The sequence below is a fragment of the Haemaphysalis longicornis genome, unplaced genomic scaffold, assembly GCF_048455015.1.
Source record: "Haemaphysalis longicornis isolate Haplotype H1 unplaced genomic scaffold, Haemaphysalis longicornis Haplotype H1 scaffold_8, whole genome shotgun sequence".
Taxonomy (NCBI): Eukaryota; Metazoa; Arthropoda; class Arachnida; order Ixodida; family Ixodidae; genus Haemaphysalis; species Haemaphysalis longicornis.
Window position 1 is genome coordinate 170,554,990 of NW_027526445.1, and position 5,427 is coordinate 170,560,416.

Genomic DNA, 5,427 nt, shown 5'->3' on the forward strand with positions numbered 1-5,427 from the left:
TCATCGAGTGGTTGCAGTGTGCGATTACAGAGAGTGCTCAAGTTCGTGCTGTCTTGAGGCAGGTGTTGCAACAGTCCTCGAACAGGCCTCCCCAAATGAAGATCAAACAGAATTGTCGTGAGAGCAAAGCTCTCTGCGTTTCATCCCGGAGGTTCGACTGTAAGGATGGGTGTTGCCCAGCAAAGATCCAAGTGTGGTCGCACGAGTGAGGGCATTGCTGCATCCACATGTGTAAGTGGCTCACTCCTTAGCAGCATAAGCTCTTGCCAGAGAGCATACTGTAAGTCACCTAAGGCTTCTCAGCTTTGCTTTATACAGCGGCCAACCTATAACTGATACACAGTTTGTAATGGGAGAGGGGTTGACTGCAACGCAAATGTTTTGTTGCATGTATATAACATTTATGACGTGTTCCCATTACGTGTTCCTTTAAAATAGTGAAACAGCTATGGCGTGTTTTCCTAGGGTATTGCCAAGTTAAAACTTCTTTATAGCAGCTGGCCTGGGCCTCTAGAATTGCAAATGAGAAATGCTCACACAGACCAACTCCTAAAAATGTGCCTTATTTCGCTGCTGCAATGCCAAAATATGTTTTACATAATTTCTATGCAAACAAATACTTCTATTGTCTTTTTGCTACACGTTACTTATTTTAACACTGCCTAAATTTTTACGAGCCATGCCAACTACGAAGCTAAAGTAACCTCTCCCTGCGACATGGACAACCTCAAGAGAGCTGCATTTGCATCAGCAACAAATTTCTTTCTAGTACGCGTAAAAACACTAAGCTTGCACCAGCTTGCATGTCTTGTTCCACAGTAAAGCCAGAAAAGTAGTGCTGTGACCAAATTTGTACAAAGGTGCTTGTGTAGGCTTGCGTTCCACTGAGTTACAACCGGGCATGTAAAGGCACGAACTATTGCAACTATGCACTCCCACTAATCCTTTTCACGCTCTTTTTACCAAAAGCACGATAAGCAGTCCAAGAGGAGTTTTACAGCAAGTAAACAACCAACAAAACTGAACCCAAGAGATGGGTCCTCGACTAAAAAAGTGTTTTTATTTAGGCAACGGCAAAATTTCTTCAGCGCCATTACATACAGTCTTTAAAATTACATACGAATTCATTATAACCAACTACGGTGGCAGATGAGGTTATAAAACATGCAAGACAGAGAAAAAGTAAATATCATAGTATGTTAAATTGTACAAACTCGTGCATTTTACTAAAGATATTCCGCAACCCACCACAGTGGCTAAGGTGTTGTGCTGCTGAGTCCAAGGACGCTGGTTCGATCCTGGCCGTGGTGGTAGCTTTTCAGATGGAGGTGAGGTAAGAAAGTCTCTGTGTCGAGGTTTTGGCACACCTTAAAGATCCCCAGGTGATTAAAATTAATCCGGAGCCCTCCACTACTGCGCGCCTCATGGTCCGAGGGTAGCTTCGGCACATTAAACACCATCTGCACACACACACAAAAAGAGAAGGGACAGAATGCAGCATTGGCAGAAAAATAAATGTGCTAATTGTTGCGGTGGTAGTTAAATGGTTTCCTTGTTCACCAGCATATTACATTTCCCAATGGCATTACTGTCAGTTTCAACCTGTAGGCTGAAACAATGCACAAGCTGTTATAACAACTAGGTACGGTGTACACTTATCCTTCATTCATGTACAGGGAAAGCTTTACAGCAGGCAGCAAAAGTGGAAGTCACGAGTGTGAACTTTGGATTGCACACAAAGTTTTCATCTCAGTTGGCTTGCTAGAGCAGCTACGACGATAGAACTTGTTTAGATGTGTGTCCCCTTGGTGGAAACGGGCCACAGATAAAAAAATAATTTCTTGAAAGGGGACAGACATTGGTTTAAATTAGTTAGCTAGCCGGGCACACAAAATCCTACACATGCGGCATCATCTGACAGTGAGGTTCTAAAGCTCAGCAGATGCACTGGCCTTCCACACATTTGAGAGGACGCCCTCCCATTAGATGGCATGTTTGAAAAAGCGCCAAATGCAAGGACGAAAGGCTGAGGCGCCCTGTTTGATTTTACTTCTACCTTTCGTCAGTGTCTTTTTGCGTCTTTTTAAACAACAACTTAAACCAACTCGCCCAGCTTTCTGTTTTGACGCATTAGATGGGATGTTTGCTTAGCGACGTGAAACTGTATATTTCTTCAGTTGCGCATTTCAACACCGCGGTGAACGAGAAGCAAAAAGCCGGCCAACCTTTAGAATCTGACAAAGTCCATTCTGCTAGCAGCACTAGATAGGACTAGCTCGTTGGTGCCGACAAAAGTCGCACATGCATGCTGTCACGCTAATGTGCATTTAAGGCGAGTGCAAAGTTAAGCGCAAGACTACGGTTGGTTCTCGGTTTTTTGCCCCTTCAAAAACAACTGAAACTTGCTAAAAAATAAAAAAAAAGATAAGTTGCATGTGATGCATCAAACAGAAATTCGCTCGGCGGTGAAGCAGCGGTAGGTGTGCAACATTCTACTGAGCAGGCATTCGATTTAGCAGTGGGCCCTATCCTAAAACACGCTGAGAAATCCCCGGACCACCAGGTAGCGCAGAGGCTGTGTCCTCCATTGTTCCTACTTGTAATCCCCCCGCACATAAGAAGCCACGCTGGTTGTATCTTGCCGCTCAGACCAGCTCAGGATATCCGAAGAGTGCCTGAAGTCAAGCACAAAAGCAAAAGACAGATCAAGCTGCCTTCAGCTGAGCGTTCTTCATGCAAAGACGGGCCAGCAGGCCGGCCATTTGAAGGAGCGAGTGCACCCCCTGCAGAGTCCTCATCTGGGTGTAGCCGATCTCCTTGACGAACTCGAGCTTCAGGTCGTCTCGCATGCTGTGGGTCTTGCAGACACGGAACGTGTTCACGATTATGTCCTCGGCTGCGTATCCGAGCTTCCACATGTGCAGCATTATCTTGTAGGCGTTGTCGAGCTGCCCGTCGACGCAGTGCTGGAGCATGTCTCTGATCTGCTCGGGGTGCGGTTCGTCGCACACCTTGAAGACGTTCTGACTGTTGACGTGGCTGAAACCAACGACGGTAGACTGGAGGTTGTTGATCGCCTGGCGCATGTCGCCCTGCGCCGTGAACACCAGGGCCTCCAGGCCGTCCTCAGCGTAGCTGGCGCCTTCCTTCTTGCAGATGTCCAGCAGCTTGGCGAGGATCTGGGCGTCCGTGAGGCGGCTGAAGCGCACGACGGCGCACCGCGACTGGATGGGCTCGATGATCTTGTCGGAAGTGTTGCAGGCGAGCGCGAACCGGGTCGTCTTCGAGTAGATCTCCATAGTGCGGCGCAGGGCCTGCTGCGCGCCCTCCGTCATGCTGTCGGCCTCGTCCAAGATGATGATCTTGTGCTTGCCGGGCGGTAGCGTCACCTTCTTCTGCGCGAACATCTTGATCTTGTTGCGGACCACGTCGATGCCCCGGTCGTTGGAGGCGTTTAGCTCCAGCACGGCCTCGCGAAACGCGGGCCCCAAAAGGATCCGCGCGAAGCAGAGGATGGTCGTCGTCTTGCCAACACCGGGAGGCCCCGAGAGGATGACGTTGGGCACGTTCCCTTCGCGCGAGAAGACGTCCAGCCGCGCTATGGTCTCCTCGTTGCCCACGATTTCGGAGAACTTCACCGGCCGGTACTTCTCTACCCAGGGCATACAGTCCTTTTTGTGGTTTTCTTCCGAGGCGATCTCCATGGGCTCGGCCATGATAGCACACTGGAGAGCGTTTTGCGTGAAAAGTAACTACCAAAGTACGGCACGGACGGATAGAAACAGCATGAACAGACAAAAACGTTGCGACGCTGTTGTACGGAAAATACCGCGCTTTTTTTTTGCCTGACGAGTGGGCCTCTAGTGTTTATAAGGACTGCCCAATACAAGTTTCTTTTCAACTTAAAGATGCAAGAAATAAAGTAAAAAAAATACTGTCAATTGAAAACTGCACCTAACTTTATGTGTGTGCAAATTAAAACAAAAACACTGTTAAAAAATTAACTGCATTTTGCCTTGTGGAGGCGCTACTAATCTTCAGCAGTGGTTTGGTTTCGGTTTTGTGAGCGAGCGTAGCAGGCGATGCTGGTATTCTACAGGATCGGTCGCATCTGGCCTAAATAAACGTATTGATTGATTGATTGCAGGGTTTAACGTACCGAAGCAACGCAGGCGATGAGGCGCGTCGGAGTGGAGGGCTCCGGATTAATTTTGACCACCTGGGGATCTTGAACGCGCGCCGAAATCTCGTACACACGGGCGCTTTTGAAATAAACGTATTGGTTCAAGTACTAGTGGTATTGGCTGCTATGCCAATACCAGCCCGCCTGGGCCTGACGCGCTCAGTAGTGGAGCAAAATTAACTGGGGAAGCGACACGCAACAGCGTTTCATTGTTTCCGAACTGATTTTGGCAGTTACGACGGCCCGAATCGGTACACAAAAAATAAATAGAAAGGAAAGAAAAAGCACTCGGAGCGTTCGTTGTAGCAGCCGCTGCATAAGTGTTGTCGAAGCGAACCGCCGATGTACATCAATGGTTAATTTTCGTGACTGCAGTAATTCCCTCAAACATAGGCAGGGTGGGCGGGAAATTATTATTAGTTCCGACTAGAAAAGTGATGCCAGCTGTTCGACATTTTTCAAGGCAATAGTCCTTCGTGGGCTATGTCACAGAGAAAAATTTGGTTTGTCCGTATGTGTGCTTGTCATTCGAATCAGCCATAAATGAAGCTGGGGAGCGTCGTGACCAAGTTACTGACCCACTGGGAATTAGTGGTAAGTGAATTAGGAATTAGGGGATTCCTAGGGAATTAGGATTAATTCCCTAAGTGAATTCCATGAGTGAATTCTCAAAGTTAATAAGATAATTAGGAAGAGGATGTGGAGTGTAGCTGGGGGAAGTGCAGGAGATGAAGGTGGAATGAAGAGAGCGAAGAGAATTGAGGATGGAGAAGAGAAGCGGCAGGGCTGGATGGAAAGGCGGGAGTCTCACTCTCTTGGAAGGCGAATGGAAGGTGAAGGTATGCCTCACTGGAAGATGAATTTGAATGAGCGCGCCGTCGAAACGAGTTATACGAAAACCCAAGGAAGGCCACAAGAGAACGAAAGCATGCCAAGACTGTATGAGAAATTAATAATGATTGTCAAAGTTATTAACCATTGTTTAGTGATTAACAGTAAAAATAATTAGGGTGGAAAAAAGTAGGGTTAAGGTAGGTTAAGATAGAAAGGATGGATCTCTCATTGTCTAGTAAGGTGGGATTAAGGTGGATTCAGATGAAAACAACTATAAGGCAAACTTGTGTCGGCTGAACGAGCCCTGGTACGATTAATGTAGGGAATAACACTCACGGACAAGAAACGAGATACCTGGATCAGAGAACAAACTATGGTTGACGATATCACAGTTCAAATAAAGAAAAAGA

The 5,427-nt window shown here is 47.2% G+C and overlaps 1 pseudogene; it reads right to left on the reverse strand.

Moving 5' to 3' along the window:
• Positions 1 to 1,043: 1,043 nt before the first annotated feature.
• LOC144148655 (replication factor C subunit 2 pseudogene) lies at positions 1,044 to 3,839 on the reverse strand (annotated as a pseudogene).
• Between the last annotated feature and the right edge of the window lie 1,588 nt (positions 3,840 to 5,427).